Source organism: Pogona vitticeps, chromosome 4 (assembly GCF_051106095.1).
Source record: "Pogona vitticeps strain Pit_001003342236 chromosome 4, PviZW2.1, whole genome shotgun sequence".
In the NCBI taxonomy this organism is placed as follows: Eukaryota; Metazoa; Chordata; class Lepidosauria; order Squamata; family Agamidae; genus Pogona; species Pogona vitticeps.
In genome coordinates this window covers 165,558,903-165,585,180 of record NC_135786.1, presented here as the reverse complement: position 1 = coordinate 165,585,180, position 26,278 = coordinate 165,558,903, and the positions used below count along the sequence as shown (strand labels likewise).

Below are 26,278 nucleotides of genomic sequence, written 5' to 3'. Positions count from 1 at the left end.
AAGCCCAGGGGCATACCTACAGCAAAAACAGAAAAAGGCAGTGGAGGCCAGTACTCCAGTTTCCAGCTCTCAGTTCAAATGTTTTTGTAAAAATAATAATAATATTTGGATCAACAACAAGAAGAAGGAGAGGGGGACTTTGTGGGGACAAACAGAGGTTTCCACTAGCACCACTTTGATGACTCCAGCTCCAGAAAACTCATCCGTGTGAATATTAATTGGAGAATCTTTATTGGCACATGGAAGAGATTGCATTTTAGAGATGCTCTTAAGGATTGCCTTCTCATTGAGTGCCCCAAGAAAGGCAAAACTGGGGATAAACCAACACAGTTTATCCTAAAGCTCTTGATCACAATAATTAAGCCTCAGGAGATGCTTTTCTTAGGTTAGGAAAAACACCATGCTTTCAGCACCTATCATTTTAGCTTTTCAGCTTAGGAAAATCCCTGGGCAGAAGGTGGGAAGCTATCAAATAATGATGCCACGAGGAATAAGGGCATGACCATCTGGGTGAGTCCAGAAGGTTAGGTTGGAACCCCAAGAGGGCTGGATTCAGCTCCAAAGTAGTGGCAATTTGGGGGAAATGGGGTTTAGCCAGCCTAATCCTTTCTGCCTCCTTACCATAGGTTTGGGACAGGGCCTCAGTTCTCCTCCTGATGAATGCACTGTTCATCATAATCTCTCTCTCTGTCTGCAAAAAAGAGAGAGGGATGAAGAAAAGGGAAGCAGCAGGCAGCAATGGTCTGCAGCCCTAATTCCACTCACCATTAGCTGCTTTACTTCCCATCTTGCCAATCACAATGGGCACTGGTCATTATTACTCAAGGGCACTAGATGCCCAGTTCCCCATCAATGAATTAAGAGGTGGTTAGGACATTTCATAAAGCAATCCTATTTGTGTATACTAAGTAGATTCCTTTGAATTCAATGGAGCTTACTCCCAGGTAAGTGTGCATACCGTTGCAGTCTCTAGCACCTTTCCTGTATATAAAAATGGGTTAACTTCAGGGGCTGCAGCTTCTTTCTCTTTCTTTCTTTCTTTCTTTCTTTCTTTCTGTCTTTCTGTCTTTCTTTCTTTCTTTCTTTCTTTCTTTCTTTCTTTCTTTCTTTCTTTCTTTCTTTCTTTCTTTCTTTCTTTCTTTCTTTCTTTCTTTTTGGTCTGGTTTAATAAAGGCAGCCAGGGTAAACGTGATCTTGTCCAGCAAATTAAATGGGATTGTCTAGCACTATATCTTGGCATTCCACAGCACAATTGATGCGCAACGCTAATGTCAGGACAAGCAAAAGGGAATGTTTCTCCACAGGATGCATATGGCATTCACTGCTCTTATTTGTCATTTTTAAAGAAGAGACATACCCATACCTGCACTGACACATATTCATAGAGAATAATCTCTCAGTAATAATGTTGGCTTCCTGTTGATATACCAGTGATTGCCAATTGCTGGATACAAATAATCTGACAAAATTATATCCATTTTTTCCTACATGGGAGCTCTTCAGAAATACCCAGCTGGCCTCTTTTTAAAGGCAAAGTGATTGATTAGGCAGCAGAGGCAGACATGTGGCATATTTCAGAAAAACATGCTTAAGTTGTTATGTCATCTTATGGCTGGATCTCTCTTGCCAGAGAGTCACATAATGGTCAATCAGGAATCATTCCACATCTTTCCATATATGTCTATGATCCTTTCACCACGAAGCTACTATGGCAAATGCAGCAAATATATTTAGCAAGGCATTTAAAAAAGACACACGTCACTATAAATGGCAGACAACTGGGGAGGCGACTTCTTTGGTATGTTTACTCCAAATCCCTGTTCCCCTGTTTCCCTATCTCTGCGGTTGTTTGGGCAGATAAGAGTTACTGGAAGGAACTTTAGATCAGGGAATAGAACCTTGGAATCGTCTTTGTAGGCTGTTCGTGTGTCATCTAGTTATTGAAATGCTTTCGTTATGAAAAGCATTAAAATCCTCACAGTCCGCACGCCACATGGCAGCTTGGGGAGGAGAACTCTAAAATGGGCAGGCAGATGATAAATGGCACACTGTGTCACTACAGCTTGTCATGGGATTTCATCTTCTATTTATAGTTTGAAATGAAGCACTTGGGGGGGGGGTAGAATCCAACCCAAAGCAATTTTAGAGAAATCTCATAAATTTTTCCATCTGCGTGCATCAATTAAGAGACTTTCCTTGACTGCCATCTGCTCCGCAGGGGCTCTCTGCAGAACCACCACCTTGTTGCAAGATCAAAACAGCATGTCCCCAAGACTGTGGTCCATGCAGTCTTGATAGTGTGCCTTTAGATGTGTGTCCTTTCAATTACTGAGGGAGAAAAAAGTTTTTGGTCACGGTACAGTGGGCACATAGTCCACATTTGACACATTTTGGGCAGATCCAAAATCAACCATCTCCAAAACCTACAAAACTACTAGCTGACTTCTTTTGAGAACTTCTTTTGGATTGTTGATTGGTTTGCTTGATTTCTATGATATATCAGGCCTTTCCCCACTCATTGTAACTCTTGCTTATTAGTTTGATAGATCCCATAACTTTTTCTGGTTTCTTCTCAGATTTCCATTTTATTTTACTTTTAGATTTTGTTTTATTTATATGCTGCTTCCCCCCATAGGGGGTCCAAGGCAGATCACTCAGTTAAAACTATAAAACAAACACAGTTTTAAAAGTACTGTATAAATATCATGTGTTTGTTAGATATAAGAATCTTTTTGAGCTAAAGAGCTAAACTAGAGAAGGAAAAAGAAGTGGAGGATTCTTCTATGCCTTTTTAAGAAAAAACATTAGATAACATACGCGATAGTTAAAAACAATGAAAACCCCTAAGTAATACAAAAAAAACACACACCTTCTTCTGTGTAGGTTATCTGAATAATAAATTGGACCAAAGCATGTTCTGCTCCATCTGGGAATTGATGAAAGATGCTGCTGTACTGCCGTGTTTGTTGTTTACGTGTCTCGCTGCTCATTTGCGTGTTTCTTCTGGTGATGGTATGTGTAACATTGATTCATTTAGTGAGTTAGATATATTTATATCCCATATGTCCTCTGGTGAGTACAACTAGGCTGTCATCTGTACCACTTTATTCACAAAATAACCCTGTGATGTGGGTCAGGCTAAGCAAGAATGACTGGCCCAAAGTCACCTAGTAAGTTTCATGGCTCCAGACCGGTGATTTTTACCACAAAAGGGTTTGGGTGATAAAGGAGGGCTACCGGGATTGGATTGATCTCCCCATATTTCTGTGGGGTTTTTTTCTGCCTTATGCTCTGCTAATAAATGAATAACCTAATTCCAAACTTAAAACTTTTCTTTACAAAAAAGTGCCCAATATGATTTACCACAGAAAGCACAGGTACAGGTAAGGAAACTGAATGGAGACACAGAAATTTATTTCATCTCACCTTGCTCTGGCTCAATTACACAAAGATATCACTGGAACGTGTTTGAGGTTCACTTGTATCTATCCCACTTTGAACCACAGACTTCTCTTCCACCTCTTTGGCAGAGATAAACATATACCCTGTACTGCTGCCTGCTGCTTTTTCATAGTGTCAGTGATGAACAAGGCAGCTGGGGAACAGACTTTGTTTGGAGGGCTGCTCATAAAACAATTGTAGGCTGTCCCCCCCTCCTTGAAGCTACTGCAGTGGGTGCAGGCAGCATTCCTGCAGCCTCCCTAAGTGACTACTTCTACCACACCCACATTTCATAGTATGCAGACTCTACCCAAAAATGAAAAGTATCTGATTCTGCTACAGCAGTACACAAACCCTTCCAATGAATCTCTCTCTCTCACACACACACACATACTCTCTCTCTCTCTCTCTCTCTCACACACACACACACACACACACACACACACACATACTCTCTCTCTCTCTCTCTCTCTCTCACACACACACACACACACACACACACACAAACACCTCTCTTAATATATCTATCTCTATATAAGAAAATCTCATTCCCCTGCCTGATATATCCCAAAGGGGCTGAAACCTAATAGAATATTTTCATGTTGATTTCTAGCATATTAATCTATGAATCTCAAATCTAATTCCTAACTATATTAAGTAAACAATATACAGTGGGATGTAGAGAATATAAATGTAAGATGAGGGTTCAGAAAAGAACACAGAGAAAACTGTGGCAGTGCAGACTTGCACCAGAGCATATCTTAATAACAAATGCTCATGGGTTTATAAGCAGCTATGCCCACCTTTCAACTGGAAATAACCTATTTGAAAAAAAAAATCCTTCTGGTGTCTGTGTTTTGCTTCTAGATTTCATTTGTGCAAACAGACATAATTTACCCCACCCCCTCCCTTGGGAAATCCATGGCAACCCCAATCAGGAGACATCTGCCCCCCACCTTGTCTTTAAGTTTCATTTATCAAGAAATGGGGGGGGGGACATGCCAGTTCATCCTGCTGTCAATGTCACTGTGTGTACTAAGGATGCCTCCTTCAGCACACAGCCTTACTGTGTTCAGTGGCACAGTCTGAAGGAGCTTGCTATTCAATAAATACATTAATTAATAAATATGAATAAAAATTAATAATTCTTAGCTAAGTACTACTATGTTTGAACAAAACCTGTATCCATTCCTTTAACTTGTTCAATCCATGATGCTAATAGATTTGTCCCTCCAGTTATTTGCATGTAAATATTGGGAGGAGAACAGAGGGGTGTACCTGTTCCCAAATGAAGTGCGAATTCTGCATGTTTCTAGCATGTTCCAAAAGCTGTGCATGGAAACTAGAAATGCATAAGTAATAGGGTGGGGTAGGGGAGGATGAGAACAGTTGCGAAAGCAATGAAGATGAAACTCAGCACTTTCTATGGTATGTAATAGTATTAAGTAACTAATATTTCCAGTTTTTATAACAGCCTATATCTCAAAAAGATGTTCATTTTCAGAATTTTAAAGAGGTAGCACTAACATTACCAGTGTCACACAATGGAGCTACATCGCATATTGCAAGTTTCAGCTTGACAACAGGGCCCTGGTAGAAGCTATTAGCCTAAGAGGAGAGGGAGTGTGTGATATACCACCAAGCAATACATGTCGGCTATACTGGAATGTAGGAAATGGTGCTTTAAATAATGGCAGGCTTATGAGACAAATGATGCAAAGCCATCACAGTCAGAATTACACTGGGTGGTTAATCCTCAACTTTGTCCTGTATCCATTTCTCTGAAGAGAAAGATTATGTAGTTAGTGTCAAGGGTTCTTTTTGAACTCCTTGACTCCGGATGTGTTCACACATTGCTTCCTGGGCAAGAAGTGGCGTTGCTACTTGTTAACCTGAACATGTAAACATCTGTTGTAATGGGTCAGTTTTCATAAATTATGGCCTCTTTTATGTCAGGCAATTATTTAACATGAGGATTCAGGATGAGTGAGGATACCACCTTTCTTTTCACTTGGTACGGTAGGGGAAACAATATATGTTGTTTGGTACTTTAATGTTTTTATTCCTTTTGGTCAAAGTGCAGCCATATATTTGCATAGGGTGGCATGCTGCAGTCAAAGGTTACGGTTCTGGCCTTTCAGACTTGGCTTACCCACAGTTGCATTCAATAGAGCCATTCATTCTGCTGCTAGGCTGACATTTTCTGCGGCATGTAAAGTCAGCCCACACTATGCCACTGGACCAGCCTTCCTTTCTCTGTGTTGACAATTCCTCCCTAACGGTGTGCTCTTATTTTATTCTGTTTTTAAATTAAGACACAGGAAGCAACTGATTTACCTGGATAGCCACTGGGTAACTCTTGCTTCTCCAACCCTGTGGTATATTTCTCAAAAATTAAAATGTCTTGATGCTCTCCTTTGCATTCAGCTTAGACTATTGTAAATCACAGTAAAGACCCACCTCTAAATACTGAGCAACTCTATGGTTGGACCATCTACCATCAAGAAAGAAAGAAAGAAAGAAAGAAAGAAAGAAAGAAAGAAAGAAAGAAAGAAAGAAAGAAAGAAAGAAAGAAAGAAAGAAAGAAAGAAAGAAAGAAAGAAAGAAAGAAAGAAAGAAAGAAAGAAAAATATCTTGCAGTCTCCATGGAAAGAGGAGCCATCCTATTCACTGGAGCTTGAAAAAGTTACTTTTTTCCAGGAGCACCATAGCCAGAATAGCTGTTTGCCATATTGGCTTGGAGATTTGGCAACTTTTAGTTTTAAAAAGTAACTTGTTCAAGCTTTTTGTTCCATAGTAGAATGCCTGCAGTAAAAGGCTCACAGTTTATCAAGGAAAGATTTTTTAAAGATTTTTTTAAAAAAATTCAAATGTCCACTGCACTCTATAACAATTACAGTACGGTTGGGTTCAGATGGCAGGAAAGGTGCATGTCTGTTTGCACCAGAAGAGGTTGCTTTAGTGGGAAAGATCTTCCGTAAGATCTTCTGTCTGTCAGGCAGTCTGCCAGCTCAGCCCCAAATAGTAGTAGCCCTACTGCTGGACCAAAAAGATCCAGCTTGGGCATCGATTGGCGTCAGGCTGGATTGCAATTCCCCTTAGATCGTGTGATCATTGGGAAACAGATTGCACTGCACTGCACCACAGTGCACACCTTAGGTTTCTCAAAAGAGGGCAATTGTCTTTGGCATAGAAGTCAGGATGTTGTCCGCTACTTTTTTCCTCACTTCCCTGTCATTCCTAGCAGTCTTTTTGAACCTTCTTCACTATACACACGATGAATTCCCTGTTCAGTTTCTTTGTCTTCATGTAGGTTCGTTAATACTTTCACCATTTTTCTCCTCTTAAGTGGATTCTTTTGCAGGCTGTAAGGAGGGAGGGCCTATGCCTTGTTTCTGTTGGGAATGTGTTTGACAGAGTTTGGTCTGAGGAAAATTGAGTGTGGCCCTTAATAATAATAATAAACTTTCCTTCTGACTATCCAACAGATAACAATGGTCCTGGCTGGAATCTACAGAGCAGACTGAACTACAGTCTCCCTTAGTAGATCACCCCTGATTTGTTAGTTTACCTCAATGGGCACTTCTTTATTTTAATACATTCACTCAAGAGACACTCATATGAATAAAAATAAAAGATTTCATTTTACTCACAGTTTTTCTTATACAAAAACAAACATCATATTTTGTGGAAATGTTCCTGTTACATTACTGACCTTAAATGCTTCATTTACTACAGTGTTAACTACTGGTTACATTGCTGACAGAACATTTCATTGGTTTGCTTTTATAACTAACATACTCTGAAGAACACTGACTGGAAACAGGCAAGAAAAAGAACTCTGAGACAGAGAAGAAAACAACTGGCTGCTAGTAACTTGATTAGAATTCACCGCAGCTCCCTCCCAGCCAAACCCTCTAAATGGCATTATAGGGGTGTGTGTGCAAATATCCAACACTATTTAAGTCAAAACTCCATCATGGAAGCCTCCCCAAAATGCCAGCTGCACATGCAATATTAAAGGGAGATCCCCAATTTCAGTTGGAAACAGTATTCAGGATAAGTGAGCATCTTTATAAATGGTAGGGTAGGTCTGGATTATTGCACTGGTGTCAGGCAATTTAGCATCAGGGCACACATGGTCACTAGCAGGCATGGAGGTGCCAGTGCAGAGAGCTTGCTCCTAGAGGTGGCCTGCCCCTGTTAAAATTGGTACATTATTTTGCTGGCTGCAGATACTTATCTTGGATCCCAACTTCATTCTGTTCTGGCAGAGGAGTTTCTTCCCCTCCCCTGTCTTTTGCCATCTCCCATAGTCCTTTGAGATGGGTTGTTGATGGGGGGCTGAACTTTAAAAGAACTGTCAGAAGTAGGATCCAAGTTACTTTCTCTCTCCTACTCCAAGCAAGGATACCAATGCCAGCTATGGTGAGGTCCTTCCTCTCTAATTCCCTTGTTAGCAATTGCTTCCTCTTATTGTGACATCCCTCTGTGATTCTCTCATGCTCTCCACCAGTGCAGCTGCACATTTTTTTTAGCACCAAGTCTGTGAGGGGCGTGGCTCGTGCAAATGCTCAGTGCAGCCCTTGTGCCAAGACAGCCCCTCCCACTGGCTCTGAAAAGACAGAACTGTGCCACTAGAGTGATTAAATAGACCAAGTATAAATTACCAAAACCCATTTGCCATTGGGGGGAAAAACACTAGCTGCCTTAGAGGAGATACCACTCAGATGGTTCTGTTTTGTCTTTTCGGTGGCACAAAAGCTGTTCATGCACACAAAGGTAGCAGCTGAATGTTTTCACTTGCTGCTCTTCCTCGACTTGCTGGATCATCAGAAATTCTAATCAACTCTGATATAATGTAAAGGAGTCGGTGGCATTTATCATCTGTTTTAGTCTTTAATGCACCATGCAGGGTTTAATCAAAGGTATGCAATCATTAGTTAAGCCCCCCGCCTCCAAGACAGGCACGAATGATGGGATCCTATTATATAGAAAGCTTATATAACAGATAGCACACATGCCTTCCATGGCCTCGGAGAACAGAAATGCAGGAGTGTCAGGAGGGCATTTGCTTCTTTCAAGATTTCTTAAGTAGATAAGGTCTTGACATTTTGTCGTCTTTGGGACCTCTGTTATGGGCTCCCACTGTTTCCCCAATACTCTTTAACATGCATATGAAGCCACTGGGAGAAGTCATGTGGAGATTTGGAATTTTCTGTCACCAGTGTGCTGAGGGCATGCAGCACTATCTCTCCTCTTCTTCATCTGCAGGTGATGCTACGCAGGTCCTTGAGTGCTGCATATCTTCAATAATAGACTGGATCAGGGTCAATAAACTACAGCTGAATCCAGATATATGCAGTAAGCTACAACTGAATCCAGAGATCCTACTGTTAGGGGGTTTGTTGGACTGGTTAGGGGGAAATTTACCTGGCCTCAATAGGGTTACACTCCCCTGAAGGATCAGGTCCACAGCTTCAGGGTACTCTTGGACCCAGCACTTTCGCTGGAGGCTCAAATATCTGCAGTAGACAAGAGTGCCTTCCATCAATTTCAGTTGATTTCACAGTTGCATTCCTACCTGGATAAGAAATGTTAGCAACAGTGGTTCATACACTGGTAATCTCAAAAATAAGCATTGTAATGCTCTCTATGTAGGGCTGCCCTTGAAGTCAGTACAGAAACTTCAGCAGTTCCAAAATGCACTGGCCAGTGAATTTGATGATATACAGTATCCCCAGTCTTGGTGCACCTTCATTGGCTTCTTGTCAGTTTCTGTGCTCAATTCAAGGTGCTGGCTATGACCTATAAAACCCTTAATACTTATCAGAACACCTCTCTCCAAAATCAGCTATCTCCCCAGCCCCACTCCTCTCAGTCCATGTTGTTAAAAGCTGCTACTCCATCTGAGGCCAAAAAAGTGAATATGATGAATCATGCCTTTTCTAGTATGGCCCCTAGTCTCTGGAGTAAAATGGCAACAGAGGCACACCATTTCCCTTTCCCGCCTTGTGTTCAGAAAGATGAGACAGACCAAATTATTTAAAATTGTCTTTAATAATCAATTCTTTAAAATCTTCTAATCCATTTTAGATCTTTTTACAGGGTTATGACTGAATTATTGTCTGTTGCACTGCTGGGTTTTTTGGGGCCATATTTTTGTTATTGTGGTGTATGGAGAGTGTGTGAGTTTTAACCTTGTATAAACTGCCCAGCGTAGTGGTTGCACTAGTGGGATGGGATGGTATGGTATATACAATGAATGAATGAATGAACAAACGAACGAACAAACGAACAAAGAAACTTAGGATTTGTCCATCCAGGAAAGTCTCATCTAGGATTATAGTTCTTTCAGTTCTGATGCAACCTCTTCCTCAGGACCAAAGTCAACAGTAGAGATGGGGATGTTCTTATATGAATACTAATACCCCCTCACAGGTGGATTAATGCGGGTCCAGCTCCATGGTGCCATTCAGTCACTGATCTGTCATGGGTGCAGGCACCGCTGAGCCTTCCAATGGCTCTGGAGATCGTGTTGGTGAGCCAGTCTTCAGCCTAGTAGAGAGGCATCTCATCCCACCTCCTGCCAGGAATGGTGAGCCTGGCCTTATTCTAAAGCATGGATGTGATGGTCGGAGACTCTCCTGACGTATGTGAAATGGGAAAGGGGAAAATGGGAATAGGGAACGGGAGACTTCTGTTCCTTTAAGCCCTTTGGCCAAAATTCTGTTCATTTTTACCATGTGTGATATTGCCCATTTTGCACATGGTTGTCCCTTTTCTGTTATTTACATAAGAGGTACTCATTACCCCCTTATGCACGCAGCTGTCCCACTGCTTTCAACTGGGTGATCTCCAGTTTCTGCCACTGCAAGCTGGAAACTGTACGGCACTGCACTGTTGCAGCCATTGCACTCCATGATTCCAACAGGATTCTGCCCTTTAAGTTTACTTATCTTTGGGTCTACGCCAGTATTTTTATAATGACATATTGATTGGTTTTACAGAGAGAAAACCCCTGTATACAGTCAGGATATGGAATAGAAAGAGCAAAGCAGAGGACTGAGGGAAGGACTAAGAGTTTAAACCCAGTTCCAGGACAGGCTTTTGCTGTCGGTGGGGAAAGTTGCTCCAACAATGAACCTTGAGGACTGGAGAGTAGCTGCAGGCCACACACCTGAAGGGAAGAGAGCAACAGAGGGATATTTCTGACACAGACAGCCAAATGTTTAGCTGTCGATCTCTGCAAAAGCACCGATAGTGGTAAGGCAACCGTAAATTATATCAACAAATTCTTATGCTCCAAGGAATCAATTTTGCTGGATTACATTTTCCAGCAATAAATGTAATGGAGATTAAAATAAACACTATTCCTTTCACCAAAGTAGTGTACAGACTCACCTTGTTTGTGAGCATTAGGTTTATCACTGCAAGCTATTTTGGAGTCCCAGAGGTGATCCAATCTGTAGGACGATATAGCAGAGATTTAGTTCCAGGTCACAGGTAACTAATGAAAACAGCAGTCACAGAGAATTTGATTTGCACATTGGAATCACTATGTGATAGCCTCTTTTGTGAAGCACAGAGTCTCTCTCTAGAGACCATAGCCTGATTTGTGGGGGTGTGGGGTCTGTTGGGGGGGAGAAATCAAATTCCTGGGTACTTCAGATGCCAATTAGACTAAAACCTGTTATCATATAACACTGGCTTGTTCTAATGATACTGGCAAGAAATCACAATAATAATGTGAGTAAATTTCAACATCGGGGAAGTGATCAATACATGGCACTAAAGCAGTTTCTTTTAGGACATGGACAGGAGGAAGGAAAAAGGAAGGGATACTTGACAGCATTTCTATCCCATGTAATCCTGTATTGACTAACTGGCTTTGTGGTGGAAATGGAAATAAAAAGGAATCTCTGTTTTTAAAGCTGTATGATTAAAACTAAATAAACATTTCACAATTTAAGAGACTGGGCTATGGAACAATGAAGCAATAGTCTCCACTGATTTGGACCTAATTTTATATAATTATAACCTCTGTGCCTGCATATAGACATTTTATTCAAGCACGTATGCAGCTTTTGCATACATCAAAGGCCTCATCTTTCAGTAGATAAGAGACACTTAACAGTACAAATAGAGTAATCAATATGACCGAGTGACAGAATAACATGGTAAACATGAGATTTTCAAGATATTTCATTTGGGATGAAATTATTTGAAGCAAAGGAGATAACTTAATTTATTGGGGCTCACTCAAGATGTTCTGCCACCTGAGGTAAAAAAAACAAGCAGCCCTTCTATCATGACAAAATCAAGGAAAATAATATCCAAAGACAGCCAGGTTATTCAGGCACCAGAGGCAGAACAGCGCAACTCTTTCTTCTTGGCAATAAAAAAAACAACAATAATAAATGCTGCCCTGTTGTGAAATCCAGTATCAGCTCTCTGAGTGGCTGCCCCACTCTGTGCAATGGAAAGACTGGCCCTACACTTTATTTGAACAGTGAGGCTAGGGTGATTTTCCAGTTGGTTTAGATATTTACATGCATGTTATACATTTGCTCTTCTGTTACATATTCTGAATGAATGTCACTGTTATGCCCTTTGTCTGTCACCTCCACCCATAGCTCAGTTTGACATGCTGACAGCTCTAGTCTATTTTCAACCAAATTCCTCCAATTCACTTCAACAGGTCTTCTGAACTACTTCTAAAAATCCTTCTCTTTCACAGTACACTATTAGAGATAATTGGTTTTTTGTTTTTGCTTTTGTGTTTAGCATATCTGTCACAATGAGATTTTGCCAGATCACATTATGCATGTCCAAATGTTAATACTGTCTTATGCTTGGAAAGACAGTTGCAACAATTTTATAGTGCTAGAGAGAATAGGAATAAAACCCGGGTGTCTTTTCCATGAGTGGAGAAACATAAGAAACATTCTGTGTCTATGTACTAGAGCCTTTGAATAAAAGAAACATACTTCTTGAGGTAATCCTCGAAAGAAAGGCTTCTGTTTTTTAAAAAAATTCTATGCTGCATGAATTTCATTCATGAAGCTTAAAATATGCAAAAGATCGAAAATGTCATTCTTAGCCTCTCTTTTGAAAGTAACCTTGGTCAAAACACAATATTGCCTTAATTATATAACCTTCTTGAAGCACCTGTGTAGAGATGCTAATATTTTTCTCAAGAAAATATTTACTTTTTTACTTAATGGTTTGGATGAGGTCCAAATCTAGCCTTGATCTCTGTTTCAGAGGTTGCTGACCCAGTAATGAATGAAGGTAATCTAATTCCAGAATCCTTTTGTGTTTGTTTGCAAGGCTTTTGGGCCAGAATGAAGCTTTGTTGCTCACTGGCTAAATTTATACAAAGGCATAGCTTGCACATAGCAAGCAAAACATCGGGTTTCAGAACACTAGCAGAAACAGCTACAGTAATAAGGCTAGTACAAATCGTGTCAATGATTTTCTATACACATAAACCATGCAGAAAATGATGGCCTACGGGAGAAGTTGTGAAAGCCAAACAGCAGTGACAAAAACATTGTGGGATGCAACTATAGGGAGAAAGTGTGTTATGATGCTAATATCCTGATCTATGAAGAAAAAAAAAAACCAAGTACTGTACATAGGGAGGCCAAGAAACCCATCCATTTAGGGTTCATGGTAGACTCCAACTGGAATTTTTAAGATGTTCTCTACGGTTCAGAACCTATACTGGGCACAGGGGCGAGCATCTTGGACTGCTCCTGTAAAGCTCAGTCTAAACCATGATGTGGATTCACAGTTCCTGTGAGTCTTCAGCCATCACTCTCTTGAACTGTTAGACTAGCATTACGGCAGCACTGGGAAATGACAGGATCAATACATACTTACGTGTGTCTACAACGAAGAAAGGGCAGGCTTGTTCTGGTCCTGTAGACCTGTGTATGATGTGAAAAAAGAAGAGAGAATCCCTTACTCATAAGGAAAAACAGAAGGTGGCAACATAACTGGTAAAACAGGCAAGGGACGCTTTTGACATCTGTTCCAATGTCCTCAAGTGAGTTTATTCCCTTACGTAGTGAAATGGTGGCTTCCATGTTATAGTTGGTAACATGAAATGAAAAGGAAAGAGAAGGGGGCTGAATGAAATCATAGCCTTTGTATAATAACAGAAAAGCCCCATTGGAAGCTTTTCATTACTGTACTTTTCAGAACAGAGAAGACAAACTGCTTTTGTGGTGGCACGAGTCCAATCTCTAACTAGAATCGATTGCTTTGCCAACAGTGAACACAAAAGATGTTCATTGTTTGCAAACTGCATTTCGGCAGAGAAGCACCTTTTCCTGAAGACTTGCAAAACTGTCAATAGATGTATGCGTGTGTATGTGTGTTTGTGTATGTGTGTGTGTTCTTTTCCTCCTTCCCCCCCTTCATAGAATCTCTCCCACAGTGTAGAATCTACAGCTGACTCTGTGCTTCCTGTCTCAGAGGGCGGGAAAGCTTTCCACTTCACAGTAGGGTTTCTTCATAATAGCTGTGTGACAACCGCCTGCCAGTGTTTCTGAAAAGGCACTGGCCAAAATTATAATGAAATTACTTATGTTAAGATACTCGCTAGGGAGGCTGTTCCAAGAAAAATGACTTCCTTTATACGCTCCCATAAAATTCTTCACAGTCCATGCTCAGTTACCTAACAGGGTCTGGGCTCAGTGAGAATGGCAATGTGGGAGAGAGTGTACTCCATGCCGGTGATTAGCTGCAGGACCCACTGACTGTCTGACGACAGGATTTTGTGTCATAAGGATTTGGACTTCAACAGAAGTCGGTTGGTGTTAACTTTCGCAAAGCTGTGTTTTTGTTGCCAGCTGTACTCCTGTGGGGTGCCTTGAATAGGATTCCAAATTACAGAGAGCTGCTTTCTGCTGGAGAGCATGCTTTACATGGTCTTTGGAAAACAATGCAAACAGCTGACATGAGACTATGAACGATCCAGCACAGCATTAGTATGTGTATACACGGGTGCACGAATTACAGCTGAGACGACCATTATGGCATGTTGGGCCTGCTTCCCTGCTTGCAGATTGTTTTCTTCTTTGAGAGCTGGCTTTGGTTTTTACAGCTGTACCCATTGTCCAAATTTTATTTTGATTTTCTAATCCTGGCCCATTCCCCCTCCCTTCATAGCATATTTTTGACTATGGATTTGTGAATAAAATATTTGGTTGGTTATTCAAATCCTTAGATATAATTCATGATCATCACCCCCACCTCTTTACAGTCTATGAAGAAGTTACTTTGAGGGGGGGGGGACTGCAACTGCCCAAATCCCTCAGCCAGCATAGCCCTGGCCATGTTGGCTGGTACAGTATGATTGTTATCCAAAAGAGTAACTTTTCCAAGCTGTGTCCATTCTATGCCTTTTCTTTGGCTTCACAGTGTTGCGGTTGCTGAAGTTCTCAGTCACTGTCTTATCCTGAGTCCTTCTTTCCTTCCTTTAAGCTATTTCTGTCCCATACATACTCGTTGTCTCCTTTATTGATCTATCTCTTAGGCTTCTGTTTCTCATCTCACTGCCTATTTCTGCCCCCTTCTCCAGATACTCTGCTTCACAGGCCTGGGTCACACCAACGAAATGTTTTGCAGTTCTCCTGCTTTGGTTTTGCAATTTAAATTGTGGGTCACGTGATGCACGGCCATTAGTAAATCATTTACCCGGCAAGCGTGCTAACTGCGGATCATTTCTGGCTGAAGCTTCTACTTTTTTTCTTGCAGATCTTTTTTTTAATGTTCCATTGCTGCATATTTGAACAATCTTATTACAACTTTTTCGAACTACTGTCACTGTGCATGCCATTTTAATTTTTTTAAATTTTTATTTTTATTTTTCTGTGGTGTTTGTGTCAAAGCGTCAGTTAACGTCTGTCAAATGGTCTCAACAAGAAGCTCTTGGTGTTTATTGAATTGGAAGGAAATGACTTGGTAACCCAAAACATATCAGGATGTACATCCTGGAATAAATACTACATGACCTTAAAGCATGACAAGAACACAATTTAAAGTCATATAACCACAGAGGGACATTTTACTGGTGTGGCCATGGCCTATTAGTCTCTTCTTAGTTTTTAGGCTTCCATTTCTTTGTTTCTGTTCACTCCACATCAGAGATACAATTCTTGGGTCCCTCCCTGCTTCTTTCCTTTGTTTACAAAACATATTTCCCTCTTCTTTCACCTCTACTACTTAAGGTTCTCATTCCAGTGGCCCATTTTATCCTTCATTCCTCCTTCCAGGATTCATTTCATGATCAATCTCTTACTAAACTAAAAAAAATCTTTCATTTGTATTGGGTACTGTATATATTTCTTCCAATCAAACTGGCATTTTTTATTTTCTAAAACAAAACTCCTGTCAGTGAATTGTCAGCATCTTCCCCTATAATATGTACATTGCTTGGTAACATTTATTGACGTCATGATGGTTCAGTCTATGGTTGGGCTTGTAGCTGATAGGATGATAGTGCCACTTTTAATCCATTAACAATCTAAATGGACCATTCAAATTTAGATTTTGTTAGATTTTTATTCTCTTGATTGTCTGTATATTTTTGTATATGTTCCTAGCAATTTGCTTCTCAACACTGTGTGATAGGTAACTAATTTAAAACTATGGTATATAAAGAAATATTGATATATCGAGTCAAATGAAAGGAATAGTTCTAAATGCCTTCACTAAGCACAAACATCTATACACCCTGGTTGGAAAGTTACTTTTTAAAATAACTAAGTGCAGTTGTAATTCAGAGATCTTCCAATGTAATAACTTTTTATTATTACAATTTTTATCTCTCTCTACTTTCTGGGTTCTTGTTCATGCGAAGAGCCTACATGTGAGCAACAGTTACTCCTAGGAACATAGGAAGCTGCCTTATTTCAAGTCACTCCATTGTCCAGAATCCTGTATTCTCAACACAAGACTGTCAACATGTTCCCCACGCTGCTGCACCGCCAGTGTCCCGATCTTCCTGCCAATCACGGAAGTAGCTCTTCTGTCTTCCTGCTCAGCTGGCCACTCAGCAGCTGTGTGGGGAGATTTGTCATCCTGCCCCCTGCCTGGAGTGGTCAGCTGAGAAGGGAGACGGAGGAGCTACTTCCGCAATTGGTGGGAAGAGTGGGACACTGGCAGAGCAACAACACATGCATTGACAGGCCAGTTCCGGGAGGGGAGGGCAGACCCACACTAGTTGCAACTGGGACCGGGATAGTCATATTTGTAAACAAATATAAATATCCCCCATCTTTATGTCACAACTGAAAACTATATCAATCCCACCAGTTTAACCACCCAGAGTAGACCTTTGGTCTAGATCAGTGGGATAGAAATCTAATAAATAAATAAATAAATAAATAAATAAATAAATAAATAAATAAATAAACAAACAAACAAACAAACAAACAAACAAACAAACAAACAGTCAATAATCAAAGTGATGTTGGCTTTAAGACAACAATATTCTTTAACATTATGCACTCCCCAAATTAAGCAATTTACTGTATGAAGCAGACACACAGGAGGAAACCATTTAATAGATAACTCTGGAAATGAATAAGAATGTGTCAATCCATGGGCTTAAAACCAAAATCCACATATGGCTGTATCTTTATTAACATAAACAAGAAATGCACAAGATAAGCAAGCTTTCGAGTTCTCTAGTAGTCTTCTTCAGGCTAGATGGTAAAAAAAAATGGGGAGGGAGTTAAAAGCATGGAAGTCCAAGTATTTTGGTATTTCAAGCCATGGAGAACTGCAGTCAGACTTAGCTTCAAGATGCGAAGGGGGGGGGCGTGATGAATCAGAGTCATACAGAAATCCCATGACGTCTGGCAAAGCCTACCGGGAAAGAGGCAAGTGAAATCAGCAGAGATAATAAAGAAGGAGATAATTGCCAGGCCCCTAATGCTACTTTTGGGAGGTCAATAGATAGCAGTTCTGGCCACTGCTCTACTTGCAGCTTGCTCACTGTCTACCTTGCTGTTTCTCAGCAGTGGAGGGTGAATTAGCTGATGGGAGGAATGATGCAAATGGTAGTGGTGCATCTTTCTCCACCTCAGATAGCACAGAAGTTTGGATGGCGGCTGATAAATGGCTATAGAACTGACATACTCTCCAAACAATATCCCAGCGAGACTAATAAAATAAAATAAAATAAAATCATCATCATTAGCATTACCTGGGTAGCTTTACCATGAAGGGGAGCCAAAGGCTTCAAGAAGATTACAGCTGAAGGAAAATCAGTACTGATCATTTTGTGAGTTGCCAGTTTATGCTTTGCTGGCTTTTGTTTTCTTTTTCGGTAGTGATATCAAAATGAAGTATTTCTTTTGCATTGCTCCAGGGTCAATGCTGTTCCATGTGTACATTGTGATTCCCACAAAGGCACACATGTGGCATCCTGAGGTGTCTGTGGAATAGCTGGCCCTGAAACAATTCTGTTTAATCAGGAGTGAAGTAAATGTCAGCAATTCGGTGTTCTAGATCAGTAGTTACCACGGTGGATACATCTTAATCGAGCAATTAGGTGGCTTTTTGTTGTCGTCGTTTGGTGTTTCCCACATCGGAGAAGGGAACAGATTTGCTGCTTTGCTCCGATGACTGCCAGCAGCAGTGTTTGTTGTTAACAAAGACATTTACACCTAACCACCAGTTGGCAGGTGTTAACACTTTGTTACTTGCTATTCCCACATGCTGAGTATTGTGGGAAGGCTGCCAAGCTCTCCGTCTTGAGCAACACTTGAGTTTTACAACAGGAACAACAACATCCACAACAGAAAAGCGATAAAACAAATAGAGGAACACAAGCAACGGAAACATAAGCACCAAGCTTCTGGTCTAGTGCCTTTACCTGAAGAGAGAATATAGGGCTTTTGAAAAGCCTTGGCATTTATGAGGGCACAAAAACAGTTACAGTGGGAGGATGTTGGCCTTTGGATTGTGGTAGGTACAAAACCTGCTCACCATAAAGGCTTGACATTTGAATTCAGGGTATCACAGACCTTTTTTGTTGTTTTTGTTTGTTTGTTTGTTTTTCATGATACAGCTTAAACATTTCAGAAAATATCAGGGGAAGGCAACTAGGATATTTGGGTTTTTTTCCCATCATACTAGAGAATCACTTTGAGGCATGGGATGTGTCAGTCTCCTGCCAGTTATTGCCATTTGCCCATCAATGAATCAGAGCAAATGAAGTGTGGACAGAAGGTAGAACTGGATCTAGTGACAGATCTCTGAATGGCTTGCAGTAGATTGACAAGAATTTCCAACTCCCAGTTGTTTAACCAAAAGTGTAATAAAATTTTTTACCCTATTTGCCACATAAATTATACAGCTGAAATGAAGAAATTATAAAATAACCATACTTCTATTTTTTTATGACAAGACACTCTCAGCTCAGTTCAGGATTGGAATAGAGATGGGCACGAACTGTCACTTTGGTGGTTCGTGCCGGTTCGTTGAAGCAGCCCAGTGCTTCAAAGCCATGCCTCCTCCAGAAGATGCCCACTCATAGGCAGCACCCAGAGACAAGGCAGGGAAGCCAGACTGCTGCCTCCAAGTGGGTGCCTGTCAGAGGAGGTAGGGCTTTGAAGTGCAGAACACCGGTTCAGCTGCGAAATAAACTAGCACACAGTGCCAAATTGGCAGTTCATGCCCATCTCTAATCTGGAACACAAAACACAAATTCATGCAGTCAGACATACTTAATTCTAAATGTATCACTTTTGTAACAATTTCTATTGCTTTGATCTTGGGGGTTCTAGTAGCAAAGAAAGAAGATCCCACAAGCCTGAAATCTGCTCACACACCCCCACAGTAGGTAGTTTGAAGGTAAGAGTCCAAATCTGTAAGCAGTTGAACTCTATACTAAGTGCATAGGAGATGGTGCAGAGACTGGAGCACCAACAACCTGTGGAGTTGGTCTATATCTGTGCATTATCTGATATACTGTGGCTATGCTGAAGAGACAATATTCAGAGTTTATTGCAAGAATGCATAGTGAATTGAAATAAGCGGCCTACAAGCCTGCCTCGGTTTACTAAATTAATGCGTTCTCCAGGACATTTCGTTATGCAAAAAATTCACAAACTGAAAGTAGTTTCCCATAGCATGCACTGGGGTGGTGCTATGAACCTCCCAGGCGCAATGCAAACTTGATTCATATTGCGGAAAAAAATCATAAACCGAGGCATTATTTTCAATGGATTTTCATTTGTGAACCGAAAATTACGATAACCACAGTGTTAATGAATTGAGGTACCACTTTATACCATATTGTGAGTCTTTCCTTAAAAGCTGAACAACCCCAAAAAGCGTCCTTGATATTTCCGCACTTGAAATAATATTCCTTAATGGTGTAAATAAATCACGAGCAATCCTGGAATTCTGCACCTAAGAGTACAGTTGTGGCTTGTCTGAAGCCTGTGTAGATCAGAGATGCCAAGATTTGCACTCTGGTGCCAGCGTTTGGAAAATGTTGTGCTTGAAGCCACATTTCTTCCAAGTTGGCATGCATTAAGTGTCAGCACTGATCTGTGGACAGACGTGCTATGACAGTGCCAGGTGTTCCCCACTGCCAGCAACAGCACAAGGCCTCTCTGAAGCCACAACTGATATATATAGCAAGGGTGTGCAGTGAAGTGCACTGTTTTGGCACTTCTTTGTTCTCATATACACCTTTGTGTATCTAGATAGAGCAACAGATAGAAATAGGATATTGAGACTGAGGTAGGGTGTAAGGTCAGCAGCATCCCATTCCCTCCTATTTCAGAGCCAAAAACTGAAAGTAGGGAAAGATGGTTCAGATGTCACAGGGGCCGGTCACTGTAATGTTACAGAGGCAGGGCAGGGCAGGGGTGGGAGGGAGGCAATCATAGTACACATATAAACCCCCTTGCACTGAAACAGTGAGCCCTAGCATCAGCTGGGAATGGGTGGAGATGGGTATGCAGGTTTTAAAACTACCTCAAGGTCCGAAGTCAAAAGAAAGATAAAACAAGACAGATTTATAAAAACTTGGTATGTTTTCTTTGCATATTTTATTTTTCTGTACCACCATTCTCCCAGTGTAGGGACTCAAGAAGGAATAATAATTCTGCTTCCATGGGACCACCCCAAGATCAGTTGAAATTCCAGAAAGATGAATCATTGTGGGAATGAATTTTTGTCCATGTAACCATATATTATTTCATATTCATTAACAAATTTTGAATTAATAAAGCCCTCTTGACCTCCTTATGCACATTTAGCTGCACTTGGAATCAGTAAAGACTGGCTATAGTAAGTTTGGCCTTGGACTTCAAAACGAAGCAGGGCAAAGGCTAACAGAGTTTTGTCAAGAGAACAAGCTGGTCATCAAAAACACTCTTTTCCAACAACACAAGAGGCGACTTTATGCATGGACCATCAGATGGGCAATACCGAAATCACATTGATTATATTATCAGCAGCCAAAGATGGAGAAGCTCTATACAGTCAGCAAAAACAAGACCTGGAGCTGATTGTGGCTCTGATCATCAGCTTCTCATAGCAAAACTCAAGCTTAAACTAAAGAAATTAGGAAAAACCACTGGGTTAGTCAGGTATAATCTAAACAAAATCCCTTATGAATACACAGTGGAAGTGAAGAACAGATTTAAGGAACTCGATTTGGTGGATAGAGTGTCTGAAGAACTATGGACGGAGACTCGTAACATTGTACAGGAGGGAACAACAAAAACCATACCAAAGAAAAGGAAATGCAAGAAAACAAAGTGGCTGTCCAACGAGGCCTTACAAATAGCAGAGAAGAGAAGGGAAACAAAATGCAAGGGAGATAGGGAAATATACGGAAAATTGAATGTTAACTTCCAAAGAATAGCAAGGAGAAACAAGAGGGTCTTCTTAAAAGAACAATGCAAAGAAATAGAGGAAAATAATTGAAAGGAAAAAACCAGAGATTTGTTCAAGAAAATTGGAGATGTTAAAGGAACATTTCGTGTAAAGATGGACATGATAAAGGACAAAAATGGTAGGGACCTTACAGAAGCAGAAGACATCAAGAAGAGGTGGCAAGAATACACAGAGGAATTACACCAGAAAGATCTGGATGTTCCGGACAACCCAGATAGTGTGGTTGCTAACCTTGAGCCAGACAGCGAAGTCAAGTGGGCCTTCGAAAGCATGGCTAACAACAAGGCCAGTGGAGGTGATGGCATTCCAGTTGAAATAATTAAAATCTTAAAAGATGACGCTGTTAAGGTGATACACTCAATATGCCAGCAAGTTTGGAAAACTCAGTAGTGGTCAGAGAATTGGAAAAGATCTGTCTACATCCCAATCCCAAAGAAGGGTAGTGCCAAGGAATGCTCAAACTACTGTACAATTACACACATTTCACAAACTAGCAAGGTTATGCTCAAAATCTAGAGGTGGGCTTCAGCAATATGTGGATCGAGAACTCCCAGAAGTACAAGCTGGATTTCAAAGGGGCAGAGGAACTCGAGACCAAATTGCTACCATGCACTGGATTATGGAGAAAGCCAGAGAGTTCCAGAAAAAAATCTACTTCTGCTTCATTGACTACGCAAAAGCCTTTGATTGTGTGTGATACTGCCCCTTTTGACTGTGTCGACCACAGCAAACTGTGGCAAGTTTTTAAAGAAATGGGAGTGCCTGACCACCTTATATATCTCCTGATAAATCTAAATGTGGGACAGGAAGCAACAGTTAGAACTGGATATGGAACAACTGATTGGTTCAAAATTGGGAAAGGAGTACGACAAGGCTGTATATTGTCTCCCAGCTTATTTAACTTATATGCAGAATACATCATGGGAAAGGCTGGACTGGAGGAATCCCAAACCAGAATTAAGATTGCCAGAAGAAATGTCAACAACCTCAGATATGCAGATGATACCACTCTGATGGCAGAAAGTGAGGAGGAATTAAAGAACCTCTTAATGAGGGAGAAAGAGGAGAGCGCAAAAAAAAATGTTCTGAAGCTCAACATAAAAAAACTAAGATCATGGCCACTGGTCCCATCACCTCCTGGCAAATAGAGGCGGAAGATATGGAGACAGTGTCAGAGTTTACCTTCTTGGGCTCCATGATGAAAGCAGATGGTGACAACAGCCATGAAATTAAAAGATGCTTGCTTCTTGGGAGGAAAGTGATGACAAATCTTGACAGCATCTTAAAAAGCAGAGACATCACCTTGCTGACAAAGGTCTGCATAGTCAAAGCTATGGTTTTTCCAGTAGTGATGTATGGAAGTGACAGCTGGACCATAAAGAAGGCTGACCGCTGAAGAATTTATGCTTTTGAACTGTGGTGCTGGAGGAGACTCTACAAGGAGAGGAAACCTATCCATTTTGAAGGAAATCAACCCTGAGTGCTCACTGGAAGGACAGATCCTGAAGCTGAGGCTCCAATACTTTGGCCATCTCAGGAGAAGAGAAGACTCCCTGGAAAAGACCCTGATGTTGGGAAAGTGTGAAGGCAAGAGGAGAAGGGGAGGGCAGAGGACAAAATGGTTGGACAGTGTCATTGAAGCTACTAGCATGAATTTGACCAAACTCTGGGAAGAAGTGGAAAACAGGAGGGCCTGGCGTGCTCTGGTCTATGGGGTCATGAAGAGTCAGATACGACTTGATGACTAAACAACAATAGTAAGTATTAATGTTTTATTACTAGATCCTGTCATTGCCCTCCCAGCCCAGAAATAATGATGCAAGACACAGTATGTTGGGTTAAAACTTGGGCCACAACTTAACTATTTAAATTGCATCCCCCAAAATACAAAGGAGTCTACCATAGTGCAATATTCCTTTATTTATTTCTAGATCTTCGGATGCTTCCTATAGCAGGGCGAGCTCCATATTCCAATCAGGATGCATGCAAAAAGTTCCCATCTGCCACTTTCCAAGCGGGAGGGCAAAGCGTCCGCGCCACAACAGCCCAGAAAATACTTACATATGTTTGTAGTTATAATGGCCCATTAAAAACTCTTATCAGCAGAACTGCATTTTCTGTGGATGAAGTATATTCTCTCCAGTCCCTACCTGTCAATAGTCTGGCTACGGCATTCTGTATCTGCTGTACCTGGTGAACAGTCTTAAAGGCGTCCTCGTGTAGACTACCTTAAAACACTTCTGGGGGCCATCAAGGCATGGATGGTATTAGTTCAGTTTCTGTGTTCTAGCAATGAATGCAGGGGGCAAACTAACCCAAGGGGGAACAAGATATTCTGGGCACTCACCCCCCTAGGTAAAGAGGATGCTGTGTCTGACAATATTCCCAAACTAGAAGACTGTATCTTTGAAAGGACTCCATGGATGGGACAAATACTTGAATGTTTTAGGTCAGACCTGGGTTGCACTATCCTCTGAAAGCTCCCTCTTGTCCTTTAACATTCATTTTTCTAAGCTCTGTTCTAAAACTCCCTGGATTCCTTAGCTGGTATGGCCACTGGCCCTGGTGACTGAGATGCTCTCAGAGGTGTCATCCCAATGAGTTTTCCAAGCTCTGAAATTCTTCTGTCAATTGGCAACATTCCAGTCAGATGTATTGTACTATAGACATATTTCTCATCCCTCTGGGGTTCAAACCCTAATGCATTGGTCATTTTAATTAGAGTGGTTGTATACGTTTTTGAAGATTCCTAATGCAGCTGCTATGACAGCCATCAAAGCATGACAGAGAAGTTTCTCCCCAACCCATATTATCCTTGAAATTCTAGTGATTTATATATTAAAGAAAAATCACAGAACTGACTTCCTTTCTTTTCTCTTTTTCATGAGTATTATTTTGTTATGCCGAGTTTTTACACTGTATTGCTCCCAGGCAGCAAAGCATCACTAGATAGCATCCCAGCACGCATTTTTACTGTATTATTTTTATCCAGAAAAATGTCAAATTCCTATCTTGTTACATGGAGGGACGTGGTGGTGCTGCGGGCTAAACTGCAGAAGCCTGTGCTGCAGGGTCAAGAAGACCAAGCAGTCGTAAGATCGAATCCACGCGACAGAGTGAGCTCCCGTCGCTTTGTCCCAGCTCCTTGCCAACCTAGCAGTTCAAAAGCATGCAAATGCGAGTAGATAAATAGGGACCACCTCGGTGGGAAGGTAACAGCGTTCCGTGTCTAAGTTGCACTGGCCATGTGACCACAGAAGATTGTCTTCGGACAAACACTGACTCTATGGCTTGGAAACGGGGATGAGCACCGCCCCCTAGAGTCGAACACAACTGGACAAAAATTGTCAACGGGAACGTTTACTTTTACCTTTATTTTGTTACATTAAACAGAGTCACACAGAAATGTTCCAGCTGTTCTATTGTCATGTGAAAGGTAAAACTTACATTTTGACCCCTTGCCACTTTGAAGTGATAAGACACACTTAACCAAGAAATGTTAGCTGATTTCTTTCTTTTTGTTATTTAAAAATGATTTGGCAGTTATACAGGCAAGAGAGAAAATTGGTAAGTAACAATTTTATTTTCAGTTTTCCATGTTTTCAGCTGTGAAATAATTTCTTGAGCATATTTGGAACCCATAGTCATTTGTCCAGTGACAAGGCACTGTTTCAGATCTTTTAAAAAAATGTATTAAAATGTACCAGAAAAACTAACAAGTGAGTCTTAGATCAAATCAAGCCTGAACTATCTTGGGAAGCAAAAATGTTGAGCCCAAGGCCATCCTACTTTGGGCACATCATGAACAGGCAGGATTCTCTGGGGAAAAAAAACAATAATGCTGGGAAAGGTGAAAGGCAGCAGGAAAAAAAGCAAGACCAAATATGAGATGGACTGACTCCCTCAAGGAAGCCACAGGCTTAAGTCTACAAGAGCTGAGCAGGGCAGTTGAGGACAGGACATTTTGAAGATCACTCATTCATAGGATTGCCATTGGAGGTGACTTGGCACAATGACTGGTGGCAAGTTTCCTGAATTAACCAAACCCATCTTGACAGAAGAAAAGAAAAAAGGCAAAATATTGTAGTACTTTAAGAGTAATAGTTTTATTTAAGGAAAACTTTTGTGGACCAAAATCCACTTATTTAGATACAGGAATATAAATATGCTGTATGCCCCCTATATTAATTTCATGTTGGCGAGATTCGTGACCAGGTGAGGATATGGAAGACCTGTAGAAGAATCTCTCATTTCCACACGGGTGGCATCTATTAACTGGACTAGAAACAACCTCTTAACTTCTTCATTCCATGTTCCTCCTGTCCAGATTGCTAAAGAATTTGCATTTGGCATCAAAGCAGTGATGGCTGATGCCCTTTGTAGCTGATGAGGTAGAAAGCTTGCATGTGGCCAGGGCTAGATGACAGAGCCAGGGGCAAAAGTGGGTATTCATTAACACACATACCTGGCCATGTACCAAGATGGGCAGGCAAGCAAGCATTCACATCTATGCAGAAGACAAGGGAATGACAACATCATTTATGGTAAGCAGGCGAGCAGGAATATACATAATAAAGGCAAGGGCTTAGAACAGTTTGAAAGCTTTGGCAAGGAATTTAGGTACTGAAATGGTCAGAGGTTAGAGGAGAGTCAGCCTAACTTTTTTATGGGTGTTCCAAATTTTTTTTAAAAAAAAATCTAATTTTAACCTTTGTTTTTACTTGGGGATGGGGTCGCCATATTCTTAGGAAAAAGAAGGCAGGGGCTTCAAGCAGAAGATGCTGAGAAAGGACCAGAACAGTTACTGCGGGATTTGTAAGGCAGTAACTGTTATCTTATCACTTCCCACCATCATCCTTCCCATGCTAATTCTTTCCATATTTGCTCTTGTCTCTTTCAT

The 26,278-nt window shown here is 41.0% G+C and overlaps 1 long non-coding RNA gene across 1 annotated transcript in view; it reads right to left on the bottom strand.

Annotated features, from left to right (window-relative positions):
* Nucleotides 1-1,025: 1,025 nt before the first annotated feature.
* The window catches only part of LOC144589231 (uncharacterized), a 242,047-nt gene continuing 216,794 nt past the window's right edge, over nt 1,026-26,278 (bottom strand). Inside the window, exons 8-10 of the long non-coding RNA XR_013545218.1 lie at nt 13,330-13,376; nt 10,846-10,907; nt 1,026-10,621 (exon numbers count right to left, since the gene is read on the bottom strand). This is a non-coding gene — a long non-coding RNA (uncharacterized LOC144589231). The remainder of the gene's footprint in view (nt 10,622-10,845; nt 10,908-13,329; nt 13,377-26,278) is intronic.